This window comes from Diadema antillarum, unplaced genomic scaffold (genome assembly GCF_040938485.1).
Source record: "Diadema antillarum isolate AM-2024a unplaced genomic scaffold, OU_Dant_1.0 seq00000767_RagTag, whole genome shotgun sequence".
Lineage (NCBI taxonomy): Eukaryota > Metazoa > Echinodermata > Echinoidea > Diadematoida > Diadematidae > Diadema > Diadema antillarum.
In genome coordinates, this window is record NW_027271657.1 from 259,499 (window position 1) to 274,687 (window position 15,189).

Consider the following 15,189-nt stretch of genomic DNA (forward strand, 5'->3'; position numbering starts at 1 on the left):
ATGTATCTCATAATCCAATACCATGGGTCCACCCCTAGTTTGATCGGAAATACTTCAAAGATGGTTTTGGTAAAAATGTGTAAAGGTTGCCGAAAATATGAAGGGTCGGCGGCCATTCAAAGTCAGAAATTAGTTTGGGCGCTGGGGCTAAAAAGGGGGGGGGGGTACAGGGTCTGGATATAGTCACTGAAATCTGCAATGACTTCTTTATAACCCTATCGAGTGATATATTCATTTAATCATGAAAAGTCGTTAATAGATATATCATGTTTACTTTGTATTTCTAGACAAATTCACGACACATGTTTCTGGTGATCTTTCGTTTAAGTCTGATAAAACATTAATAGTCCGCGCCTCGTTTAAGGGAATAATCAGATGAAATTTGGGCATTTTCGGCCTTTGTTTAATTTTTCCCTTTAAAGAAATATATCTTCTAATCTGATACCACGTGTCCACCCCTCAATCGATCGGAGATAGTTCAAAGATGATTTTGGTAAAAATTTGTAAAGGTTGCCGAAAATATGAAGGGTCGGCGGCCATTCAAAGTCAGAAATTAGTTTGGGCGCTGGGGCTAAAAGGGGAGGGTACAGGGTCTGGATATAGTCACTGAAATCTGCAATGACTTCTTTACCCTATCGAGTGATATATTCCTTTAAATCATGAAAAGTCGTTAATACAGATATCATGTTTACTGTGTATTTCTAGACAAATTCACGACACGTGTTTCTGGTGATCTTTTTTTCAATTCTGATGAAACATTAATAGTCCGCACCCGGTTAAAGGGAATAATCAGATGAAATTCGGGCATTTTCGGTCTTTGCTTAATCTTTCCCTTTAAACAAATATATTTTTTAATCTGATGCCAAGCGTCCACCCCTAATTCGATCGGAGATAGTTCAAAGATGGTTTTAGTAAAAATGTGTAAAGGTTGCCGAAAATATGAAGGGTCGGCGGCCATTCGAAGTCAGAAATGAGTTTGGGCGCTGGGACTTAAACGGGTGCATACTGGGTCTGGATATAGTCACTGAAATCTGAAATGTTGTTTTTTTTACCCTATCGAGTGATATATTCCTTAAATCATGAAAAGCTGCTTATACAGTTATCATGTTTACTCTGTATTTCATGACAAATTTACGACACGTGCTTCTGGTGATCTTTCGTTTAAGTCTGATAAAACATTAACAGTCCGCACCCGATTAAAGGGAATAATCAGATGAAATTTGGGCATTTTCGGTCTTTCCTTAATCTTGCCCTTTAAACAAATATATCTTCTAATCTGATACCACGTGTCCACCCCTCAATTGATAGGAGATAGTTCAAAGATGATTTTGGTAAAAAATTGCAAAGGTTGCCGAAAATATGAAGGGTCGGCGGCCATTCAAAGTCAGAAATGAGTTTGGGCGCTGGGGCTAAAAGGAGTGCATATACTGGGTCTGGATGTAGTCACTGAAATCTGCAATGACTTCTTTACCCTATCTGGTGATAATATATTCATTTAAATCATAAGTTTGTTAATACAGATATCACGTTCACTCTGTGTTTCGTGACAAATTGACGACACATGTTTCTGGTGATCTTTCGTTTAAGTCTGATCAAACATTGACAGTCCGCACCTGGTTAAAGAGAATAATCAGATGAATTTTTAGCATTTTCGGCCTTTGTTTAATCTTTCCCTTTAAAGAAATATATCTCCTAATTTGATACCACGTGTCCACCCCTAATTCGATAGGAGATAGTTGAAAGATGGTTTTGGTAAAAATTTGTAAAGGTTGCCGAAAATATGAAGGGTCGGCGGCCATTCAAAGTCAGAAATGAGTTTGGGCGCTGGGGCTAAAAGGAGTGCATATACTGGGTCTGGATATAGTCACTGAAATCTGCAATGACTTCTTTACCTTATCGAGTGATATATTCCTTTAAATCATGAAATGTAGTTAAGACAGATATCATATTTTTCTCTGTATTTCTAGACAAATTCACGACACGTGTTTCTGGTGATCTTTCGTTTAAGTCTAATGAAACATTAACAGTCCGCTCCTGGTTAAAGGGAATACTCAGATGAAATTTGGGCATTTTCGGTCTTTGTTTAATCTTTCCCTTTAAGCAAATATATCTTCCAATCTGATACCACGTATCCACCCCTAATTCGATAGGAGATAGTTCAAAGATGGTTTTGGTAAAAATTTGTAAAGGTTGCCGAAAATATGAAGGGTCGGCGGCCATTCAAAGTCAGAAATGAGTTTGGGCGCTGGGGCTAAAAGGAGTGCATACCGGGTCTGGATATAGTCACTGAAATCTGCAATGACTTCTTTACCCTATCTGGTGATATATTCATTTAAATCATGAGTTCGTTAATAAAGATATCATGTTTATTCTGTGTTTCGTGGCAAATTGAAGACACATCTTTCTGGTGATCTTTCGTTTAATTCTGATGAAACATTAATAGTCCGCGCCTGGTTAAAGGGAATAATCAGATGAAATTTGGGCATTTTCGGCCTTTGTTTAATCTTTCCTTTTAAAGAAATATATCTTCTAATCTGATACCACGTGTCCACCCCTCAATCGATCGGAGATAGTTCAAAGATGATTTTGGTAAAAATTTGTAAAGGTTGCCGAAAATATGAAGGGTCGGCGGCCATTCAAAGTCAGAAATTAGTTTGGGCGCTGGGGCTAAAAGGGGAGGGTACAGGGTCTGGATATAGTCACTGAAATCTGCAATGACTTCTTTACCCTATCGAGTGATATATTCCTTTAAATCATGAAAAGTCGTTAATACAGATATCATGTTTACTGTGTATTTCTAGACAAATTCACGACACGTGTTTCTGGTGATCTTTTTTTTTCAATTCTGATGAAACATTAATAGTCCGCACCCGGTTAAAGGGAATAATCAGATGAAATTCGGGCATTTTCGGTCTTTGCTTAATCTTTCCCTTTAAACAAATATATTTTTTAATCTGATGCCAAGCGTCCACCCCTAATTCGATCGGAGATAGTTCAAAGATGGTTTTAGTAAAAATGTGTAAAGGTTGCCGAAAATATGAAGGGTCGGCGGCCATTCGAAGTCAGAAATGAGTTTGGGCGCTGGGACTTAAACGGGTGCATACTGGGTCTGGATATAGTCACTGAAATCTGAAATGTTGTTTTTTTTTACCCTATCGAGTGATATATTCCTTAAATCATGAAAAGCTGCTTATACAGTTATCATGTTTACTCTGTATTTCATGACAAATTTACGACACGTGCTTCTGGTGATCTTTCGTTTAAGTCTGATAAAACATTAACAGTCCGCACCCGATTAAAGGGAATAATCAGATGAAATTTGGGCATTTTCGGTCTTTCCTTAATCTTGCCCTTTAAACAAATATATCTTCTAATCTGATACCACGTGTCCACCCCTCAATTGATAGGAGATAGTTCAAAGATGATTTTGGTAAAAAATTGCAAAGGTTGCCGAAAATATGAAGGGTCGGCGGCCATTCAAAGTCAGAAATGAGTTTGGGCGCTGGGGCTAAAAGGAGTGCATATACTGGGTCTGGATGTAGTCACTGAAATCTGCAATGACTTCTTTACCCTATCTGGTGATAATATATTCATTTAAATCATAAGTTCGTTAATACAGATATCACGTTCACTCTGTGTTTCGTGACAAATTGACGACACATGTTTCTGGTGATCTTTCGTTTAAGTCTGATCAAACATTGACAGTCCGCACCTGGTTAAAGAGAATAATCAGATGAATTTTTAGCATTTTCGTCCTTTGTTTAATCTTTCCCTTTAAAGAAATATATCTCCTAATTTGATACCACGTGTCCACCCCTAATTCGATAGGAGATAGTTGAAAGATGGTTTTGGTAAAAATTTGTAAAGGTTGCCGAAAATATGAAGGGTCGGCGGCCATTCAAAGTCAGAAATGAGTTTGGGCGCTGGGGCTAAAAGGAGTGCATATACTGGGTCTGGATATAGTCACTGAAATCTGCAATGACTTCTTTACCTTATCGAGTGATATATTCCTTTAAATCATGAAATGTAGTTAAGACAGATATCATATTTTTCTCTGTATTTCTAGACAAATTCACGACACGTGTTTCTGGTGATCTTTCGTTTAAGTCTAATGAAACATTAACAGTCCGCTCCTGGTTAAAGGGAATACTCAGATGAAATTTGGGCATTTTCGGTCTTTGTTTAATCTTTCCCTTTAAGCAAATATATCTTCCAATCTGATACCACGTATCCACCCCTAATTCGATAGGAGATAGTTCAAAGATGGTTTTGGTAAAAATTTGTAAAGGTTGCCGAAAATATGAAGGGTCGGCGGCCATTCAAAGTCAGAAATGCGTTTGGGCGCTGGGGCTAAAAGGAGTGCATACCGGGTCTGGATATAGTCACTGAAATCTGCAATGACTTCTTTACCCTATCTGGTGATAATATATTCATTTAAATCATAAGTTCGTTAATACAGATATCACGTTCACTCTGTGTTTCGTGACAAATTGACGACACATGTTTCTGGTGATCTTTCGTTTAAGTCTGATCAAACATTGACAGTCCGCACCTGGTTAAAGAGAATACTCAGATGAATTTTTAGCATTTTCGGCCTTTGTTTAATCTTTCCCTTTAAAGAAATATATCTCCTAATTTGATACCACGTGTCCACCCCTAATTCGATAGGAGATAGTTGAAAGATGGTTTTGGTAAAAATTTGTAAAGGTTGCCGAAAATATGAAGGGTCGGCGGCCATTCAAAGTCAGAAATGAGTTTGGGCGCTGGGGCTAAAAGGAGTGCATATACTGGGTCTGGATATAGTCACTGAAATCTGCAATGACTTCTTTACCTTATCGAGTGATATATTCCTTTAAATCATGAAATGTAGTTAAGACAGATATCATATTTTTCTCTGTATTTCTAGACAAATTCACGACACGTGTTTCTGGTGATCTTTCGTTTAAGTCTAATGAAACATTAACAGTCCGCTCCTGGTTAAAGGGAATACTCAGATGAAATTTGGGCATTTTCGGTCTTTGTTTAACCTTTCCCTTTAAGCAAATATATCTTCCAATCTGATACAACGTATCCACCCCTAATTCGATAGGAGATAGTTCAAAGATGGTTTTGGTAAAAATTTGTAAAGGTTGCCGAAAATATGAAGGGTCGGCGGCCATTCAAAGTCAGAAATGAGTTTGGGCGCTGGGGCTAAAAGGAGTGCATACCGGGTCTGGATATAGTCACTGAAATCTGCAATGACTTCTTTACCCTATCTGGTGATATATTCATTTAAATCATGAGTTCGTTAATAAAGATATCATGTTTATTCTGTGTTTCGTGGCAAATTGAAGACACATCTTTCTGGTGATCTTTCGTTTAATTCTGATGAAACATTAATAGTCCGCGCCTGGTTAAAGGGAATAATCAGATGAAATTTGGGCATTTTCGGCCTTTGTTTAATCATTCCTTTTAAAGAAATATATCTTCTAATCTGATACCACGTGTCCACCCCTCAATTGATAGGAGATAGTTCAAAGATGATTTTGGTAAAAAATTGCAAAGGTTGCCGAAAATATGAAGGGTCGGCGGCCATTCAAAGTCAGAAATTAGTTTGGGCGCTGGAGCTAAAAGGGGAGGGTACAGGGTCTGGATATAGTCACTGAAATCTGCAATGACTTCTTTACCCTATCGAGTGATATATTCCTTTAAATCATGAAAAGTCGTTAATACAGATATCATGTTTACTTTGTATTTCTAGACAAATTCACGACACGTGTTTCTGGTGATCTTTCGTTTAAGTCTGATGAAACATTAATAGTCCGCACCCGGTTAAAGGGAATAATCAGATGAAATTCGGGCATTTTCGGTCTTTGCTTAATCTTTCCCTTTAAACAAATATATTTTTTAATCTGATGCCAAGCGTCCACCCCTAATTCGATCGGAGATAGTTCAAAGATGGTTTTAGTAAAAATGTGTAAAGGTTGCCGAAAATATGAAGGGTCGGCGGCCATTCGAAGTCAGAAATGAGTTTGGGCGCTGGGACTTAAACGGGTGCATACTGGGTCTGGATATAGTCACTGAAATCTGAAATGTTGTTTTTTTTACCCTATCGAGTGATATATTCCTTAAATCATGAAAAGCTGCTTATACAGTTATCATGTTTACTCTGTATTTCATGACAAATTTACGACACGTGCTTCTGGTGATCTTTCGTTTAAGTCTGATAAAACATTAACAGTCCGCACCCGATTAAAGGGAATAATCAGATGAAATTTGGGCATTTTCGGTCTTTCCTTAATCTTGCCCTTTAAACAAATATATCTTCTAATCTGATACCACGTGTCCACCCCTCAATCGATCGGAGATAGTTCAAAGATGGTTTTGGTAAAAAAATTGTAAAGGTTGCCGAAAATATGAAGGGTCGGCGGCCATTCAAAGTCAGAAATGAGTTTGGGCGCTGGGGCTAAAAGGAGTGCATATACTGGGTCTGGATGTAGTCACTGAAATCTGCAATGACTTCTTTACCCTATCTGGTGATGATATATTCATTTAAATCATAAGTTCGTTAATACAGATATCACGTTCACTCTGTGTTTCGTGACAAATTGACGACACATGTTTCTGGTGATCTTTCGTTTAAGTCTGATCAAACATTGACAGTCCGCACCTGGTTAAAGAGAATACTCAGATGAATTTTTAGCATTTTCGGCCTTTGTTTAATCTTTCCCTTTAAAGAAATATATCTCCTAATTTGATGCCACGTGTCCACCCCTAATTCGATAGGAGATAGTTGAAAGATGGTTTTGGTAAAAATTTGTAAAGGTTGCCGAAAATATGAAGGGTCGGCGGCCATTCAAAGTCAGAAATGAGTTTGGGCGCTGGGGCTAAAAGAGGTGGATACAGAGTCTGGATATAGTCACTGAAATCTGCAATGACTTCTTTACCTTATCGAGTAATATATTCCTTTAAACCATGAAAAGTAGTTAAGACAGATATAATGTTTTCTCTGTATTTCTAGACAAATTCACGACACGTGTTTCTGGTGATCTTTCGTTTAAGTCTAATGAAACATTAACAGTCCGCTCCTGGTTAAAGGGAATACTCAGATGAAATTTGGGCATTTTCGGTCTTTGTTTAATCTTTCCCTTTAAACAAATATATCTTCCAATCTGATACCGCGTATCCACCCCTAATTCGATAGGAGATAGTTCAAAGATGGGTTTGGTAAAAATTTGTAAAGATTGCCGAAAATATGAAGGGTCGGCGGCCATTCAAAGTCAGAAATGAGGTTGGGCGCTGGGGCTAAAAGGAATGCATACCGGGTCTGGATATAGTCACTGAAATCTGCAATGACTTCTTTACCCTATCTGGTGATATATTCATTTAAATCATGAGTTCGTTAATAAAGATATCATGTTTATTCTGTGTTTCGTGGCAAATTGAAGACACATCTTTCTGGTGATCTTTCGTTTAATTCTGATGAAACATTAATAGTCCGCGCCTGGTTAAAGGGAATAATCAGATGAAATTTGGGCATTTTCGGCCTTTATTTAATCTTTCCTTTTAAAGAAATATATTTTCTAATCTGATACCACGTGTCCACCCCTCAATTGATAGGAGATAGTTCAAAGATGATTTTGGTAAAAAATTGCAAAGGTTGCCGAAAATATGAAGGGTCGGCGGCCATTCAAAGTCAGAAATTAGTTTGGGCGCTGGGGCTAAAAGAGGTGGATACAGATTCTGGATATAGTCACTGAAATCTGCAATGACTTCTTTACATTATCGAGTGATATATTCCTTTAAATCATGAAAAGTAGTTAAGACAGATATCATATTTTCTCTGTATTTCTAGACAAATTCACGACACGTGTTTCTGGTGATCTTTCGTTTAAGTCTGATAAAACATTAACAGTCCGCACCCGATTAAAGGGAATAATCAGATGAAATTTGGGCATTTTCGGCCTTTCTTTAATCTTGCCTTTTAAACAAATATATCTTCTAATCTGATACCACGTGTCCACCCCTAATTCGATCGGAGATAGTTCAAAGATGGTTTTGGTTAAAATTTGTAAAGGTTGCCGAAAATATGAAGGGTCGACGGCCATTCAAAGTCAGAAATGAGTTTGGGCGCTGGGGCTAAAAGGAGTGCATATACTGGGTCTGGATATAGTCACTGAAATCTGCAATGACTTCTTTACCCTATCTGGTGATGATATATTCATTTAAATCATGAGTTCGTTAATACAGATATCACGTTCACTCTGTGTTTCGTGACAAATTGACGACACATGTTTCTGGTGATCTTTCATTTAAGTCTGATCGAACATTGACAGTCCGCACCTGGTTAAAGAGAATAATCAGATGAATTTTTAGCATTTTCGGCCTTCGTTTAATCTTAAGATGATTTTGGTAAAAAATTGCAAAGGTTGCCGAAAATATGAAGGGTCGGCGGCCATTCAAAGTCAGAAATTAGTTTGGGCGCTGGGGCTAAAAGAGGTGGATACAGAGTCTGGATATAGTCACTGAAATCTGCAATGACTTCTTTACATTATCGAGTGATATATTCCTTTAAATCATGAAAAGTAGTTAAGACAGATATCATATTTTCTCTGTATTTCTAGACAAATTCACGACACGTGTTTCTGGTGATCTTTCGTTTAAGTCTAATGAAACATTAACAGTCCGCTCCTGGTTAAAGGGAATACTCAGATGAAATTTGGGCATTTTCTGTCTTTGTTTAATCTTTCCCTTTAAACAAATATATCTTCCAGGAGGTGGATACAGAGTCTGGATATAGTCACTGAAATCTGCAATGACTTCTTTACATTATCGAGTGATATATTCCTTTAAATCATGAAAAGTAGTTAAGACAGATATCATATTTTCTCTGTATTTCTAGACAAATTCACGACACGTGTTTCTGGTGATCTTTCGTTTAAGTCTAATGAAACATTAACAGTCCGCTCCTGGTTAAAGGGAATAATCAGATGAAATTTGGGCATTTTCGGTCTTTGTTTAATCTTGCCCTTTAAACAAATATATCTTCCAATCTGATACCACGTATCCACCCCTAATTCGATAGGAGATAGTTCAAAGATGGTTTTGGTAAAACATTTGTAAAGATTGCCGAAAATATGAAGGGTCGGCGGCCATTCAAAGTCAAAAATGAGTTTGGGCGCTGGGGCTAAAAGGAGTGCATACCGGGTCTGGATATAGTCACTGAAATCTGCAATGACTTCTTTACCCTATCTGGTGATATATTCATTTAAATCATGAGTTCGTTAATAAAGATATCATGTTTATTCTGTGTTTCGTGGCAAATTGAAGACACATCTTTCTGGTGATCTTTCGTTTAATTCTGATGAAACATTTATAGTCCGCGCCTGGTTAAACGGAATAATCAGATGAAATTTGGGCATTTTCGGCCTTTGTTTAATCTTTCCTTTTAAAGAAATATATCTTCTAATCTGATACCACGTGTCCACCCCTAATTCGATAGGAGATAGTTCAAAGATGGTTTTAGTAAAACATTTGTAAAGGTTGCTGAAAATATGATGGGTCGGCAGCCATTCAAATTCAGAAATAAGTTTGGGCGCTGGGGCTAAAAGGGGTGCATACTGGGTCTGGATATAGTCACTGAAATCTGCAATGACCTCTTTACCCTATCGAGTGATATATTCCTTTAAATCACGAAAAGTCGTTAATACAGATATCATGCTTACTTTGTATTTCTAGACAAATTCACCACACGTGTTTCTGGTGATCTCTCGTTTAAGTCTGATGAAACATTAAAAGTCCGCACCCGTTAAAGGGAATGATCAGATGAAATATTGGCATTTTTGGCCTGTGTTTAATCTTTCCCTTTAAGCAAATATATATTCTCATTTGATACTACCTGTCCACCCCTAATTCGATGGGATATAGTTGAAAGATGGTTTTGGAAAGAATTTGTAAAGGTTGCTGAAAATATGAAAGATCGGCGGCCGTTAAAAGTCAGAAATTAGTTTGGGCGCTGGGGCTAAAAGGGGAGGGTACATGGTCTGGATATAGTCACTGAAATCTGCAATGACTTCTTTACCCTATCGAGTGATATATTCCTTTAAATCATGAAAAGTCGTTAAGACAAATATCATGTTTTATTTGTATTTCTAGACAAATTCACGACACGTATTTCTGGTGATCTTTCTTTTAAGTCTAATGAAACATTAACAGTCCGCACCCGGTTAAAGGGAATAATCAGATGAAATTCGGGCATTTTCGGTCTTTGCTTAATCTTTCCCCTTTAAACAAATATATTTTCTAATCTGATGCCAAGTGTCCACCCCTAATTCGATCGGAGATCAGAGTGAAGTGTATTGAGGCTGGGTTTATATCTAAACCGAAAACTCTCGTATTATGACTTCTCATCCCTATGGAGTGATATATTCCTTTAAATCATAATGGTCGTTTATACAGATAACATGTTCGACTCTTTATTTTATTTCATATTCATCACATGTGTTAATGATAATATTTGGTTGAAGTAAATTGAAACATTAATAGTCAGCGTCCGATTAAAGGGAATAATCAGATGAAATTTGGGCATTTTCGGCCTTTGTTTAATATTTCCCTTTAAAGAAATATATCTTATCATTTGATACAACGTGTCCACCCCTACTTCAATTCAGAAATGGGTTTATATGCAAGAACAAGATGACAGAGGAAAGACGGAAGCATAAAGTATGTTGCTCCTGAGAGGTATAGGATCGACGTTTCTTTCCTCCCGAATGAACCGTATGATGATAAACACTCTCTTTCAAACAATAAAATCCGTTTTTATTGATCTATCTGTCTGGTAAAGCTTTCAACAATCATGACATTTTGTAACTAGACTACAATGAGCTTCGACACAGAACACATGTGTTGAATAATTATGGCGAATAACATTTTATTTCCAGAAAATATTTATTATGAGTAGGCTTACGTACAAATTGTGATCATTTATCAGCATCACATCTCTAAATGTAAACAGTTTGCTGCAAATGTGCTCTTAAAAAAACATGAGTTTGAAATGCGATAATATACGAAATCAAGAAGATGGGGCAAGCGCGAGACCAGAGAGAGAGGGATGGATAGAGAGAGGGAGAGAGAAAGAGAGAAGCAGAGATGGTGTGTGTGTGTGTGGGGGGGGGGGGGGGGGCGCTGAGACAGACACAATAAACATTGACCATGACAGGGACGCGAACATTCACTTTATACGAAAAATACATGGGACAGTATGTGCAGGTAATAGGCGGAAGGAAAGATAACGTTGGATAACAGCCATCAGGTAAGGTCACACTGAACATAATTAGAATGAGAATGAAAATGAAATAAATAGCACTCTTACAAGGTACCATACATGTCACAGTAAAAGATGGCAAACAGTACCAACGGTTTCCAAATTGGTAGCAAACAGTACCAGACTCTTTCAGTATGATAACAATGGTTGTTTTATTCTTGTCAGAATACATTCTTTTAACTTTTACTTTCAACCTGTTCATGCATACTTTAACGATTATCTTTTATCATCATGTACTGGAAGAAATTTGCTTGAAAACACACAAAACACCAACACAATTTGAATATAAGAATGCATTTCTGAATAACATATAATTGCACTAATATCATCAGATTATCCATTGATATATGGAGCCATATGTTCACTTTAACTATACACTGCGATTTACTTTGTCACATGAGAGTACATCATGATCAGTATATAGGTACCGTGTACTACATCAGTATCAGTTGCATTGCCGAGGTTCTTGATATCATCAATAAAAGAACAGAGCGTTTCTAGTACATTTTAGTAAGGATCCTCTTGGGAACACCAAAACCAATTTCTTTCGGATCCAATGAATGGGACTGTATTAACTATACAATTAAAAAAAACGTTAGACGTACAGGTAGCTTGAAACCAGTCATAGATTAGGACACTGCGTATTCTAAAGAGGAAATATAACGTATTTGTTTAAAACAGTTCATAGTATTTTCTCGATTTGAATACACTCTTGTTATGCTTATTTGGAATACACGTATCGAATGTAACACTAAAGAACATCAGGAAGGACATTGCTGTATCATCTTGTCAGATAAACAGTCATAACAATACGTTTTTCATTGGCTTGTCCAGATATCATGCATGTCATATTAATCTACTTACACAGTAAGCTGTTGATTGAGACAATTTAATCAGTCCCTATTGAAAAGTTCATTACCTTAGATATATTACGGCACTCAAAATGTTTTACTGGGACACCACAGCAAATACTAGCAACATCACTAGTCTCTTTCTTGCAAGGCATAGACTCACATGGTATGTGATTTTGCATTAAAAATGCAATCATAGCGCAAGATAATCAATGATACATTATTGAATTAAAATTCATTACTATTTACTCATTTCATCAGGTTCCTCACCAATGGCAGTATAAGGTATCATTTCACTTACACTGTATTTAGATTTTATTCAACCAACTCGAGGAGAAATTATTCCCAAAATAGGCTGTCACAACACGGACATTTTTGACATATAAGTAAGGGAAAAAAAATGGTATCTCTCTTTCTCTGTTTGGTAAATTGTCCATTTTGTGGTATGCTTTTGAGTGGCACAGAAGTTGAAATTTGAGCATGTTGCAAACTCGGAATATGTGAATGTTGCAGTAATTGTATGTGCACAGAGTGCACACCACGAGCACGTAGCACAATATTTTGCGGCTTATCTCTCTTTGTGCTGCTTACATTAAATATTATCTCTCTTGTTTTAAACACGAATATCTAAGTACCAGATAGTTTGATGTTTCTCATGTTTTGTATTTCTTTGAATGCATCTTATTTTGAGCTTATTGCTAATTCTTTAAAATGTTGCACACGAGTTGCGGATGTTGCTCAAGAATTTGAGCATGTTGCAGTTACATTCTGAAACCCATCGTGAACTCCACTGTGCTTTCATCAAAGCCATTTACACCTACATGTACATACTTTGCACCGTAACGCCTCGATTCTCTTAAATGAGATAAAACTGTAAATCAACACCATCGTGATTTCTTCAAGTCTATCACGAACTTTAATTGTAAGTGAGTTTGCCTCTTTCCCCTCTTTCTGTGGCGAATCGAAATCATCTCTTATTTTTGTTGTGAACTACCGCGTATTTTTATTCCCCCTCTCCCCTTGATGGAGGGCTATAGGTCAAATGTGCCTTTACTTTGCTGCCTTTTATTTTTTTTTCTCGCAAAATTTGTTTTTCTTGTTTGTGTTATTTGTATACCATAATAAGAAATAATTCATGTTTGTATGTCAATAGTTGAAATCAATGAAACATATAAAGAAAAAAAAATTATGAGAACGTAGCATATTCCCTAAAGGACGCGGTCACAATGCGACGCGCCTAACTGCCTGAACAATAACGGGAGTGAAACCACGAGATTAAAATAGGTTGGCCAATCATAAAACAGTGGTGGTTTCATGTTTCAAAGGTTTTGAAAAGAATCGATTCATTGTTAGAATTGTTTGAAATACATATTCTCACTTCAACGTCAAACTTGCCCGACTTACAGACAGCAAATACCGAGATGTTACGTAACAACTTATGTAAACACAAACGAGACGAGATGAACTTGCAGACGCCTCTATGACATATACACTTGAGGAAAATGTGGATATTTGGAGATTTCTCCTTTAGTTACAATAATGGGATGTGCTGTTAATGGTAAACCATGCAGTGTGCGAAATTTTACAAGAAAAAAAAAACTGTCGTTGGATTAAGAGCACTGACAGCAACCCCTCTTCTCCATAGAAAAGAGTAAAACAAACAATTAGAGTTGAAATAAAGGACAGAAGAGACGCATGCACACACACACAAAATATAGGGAAAATATTGCTTAAACATGAAAACCTTGGCCCTAGCACAAGTCAGCATACATTACACAAATAAGAATGAAAATTACCTGTTGAGATTTCGTCTTCATTAATGAACTTCTATTTCAGCACCCATAGTTGAGAGTATTAAAGTACTTCGATGTATAAACAAGAATGCATATTGAAAAGAAAAAGAAAATTGGGAAATGAATACCTTACCAGGTAAAGCATGTTGGACTATTTGGTTGCATTTTTACCCTCAAAGTGTACGCACTGCTACAACGTATTATTCTTTTGGATGTTACAGTTAAGGAAAAACATTGGATCCACAGTGAGTTGTCCGTATACAGTCTCATTTCTCTAATGAATTACTATTTTTACAGTTTCTTCTTTCCCATCGGATGAAGCTTCTTTTTGTTAATATATTATCTCCATTAGACCTTCTCCTTCAGAGTTTGCAGGCGTAATGACTCGCAATTTTAATATTCAATTTTCTGTAAAACCGTCTTGCAACAACATTGTAAGGGAGATATTGTCCCTCAATTAAAAAATGATCTCTTTAAAAAATTTCAGATTCTGTATAGCATTCAGGTTAATAATGTCATGTGGCATAAATTGTTTAAGACCTCGATAGACCAGTCAGTCCATAACATCAAATATGATGGCTGAATTGAGCAATACCTGATTACAGATTCTTTCTTCCTTTCAACGAAGCTTCTTTTTCTTATTATCTCAATTAAACCTTGTACGTCAAAGTTTGCAGGGCATAATCTATTACAATATTCAGATTCAATTTTCTGTAAAACCGTCTTATCATAGGCATTGTCACGTACACCACTTTCAATTTCTCGTTTGGATAAGCGTGAAAATCTGTCAAAGAATTTTCGTCGAGACGGTTTATATTGTAGCATTCTCCCTAACTTATATACATCTCTCTGAATTACGCACGTAACGTGCTTTCACCTTGCCTTTTGAGTAACATTTTCGACCTTATAGAAGTGTAACTCAGCTAAAGGATTTTTTTATCAGAGTTAATCACTGCTTTACATGTAACAATTCAGTCTGTGATATTTTACAATGTCCTTTACAATAAAACAACTTTCCTCTAATTTATAAATGCCCGATTTCTCTTACTTTATGGGATTTAAACTGAATACAACACAGAGGATTGATATATCGAATTCCCCTAGAAAATACATTGACCTATTCTCTTCCAAAAAAACGACCTTTTTGATGTTTTCTGAGTTCACTCCATTCTGAGCGGTCAACAATAAAAAACAATGTTTCACGCTGAAGATCATAATCATGAATAAAACTGACCTGAGGATA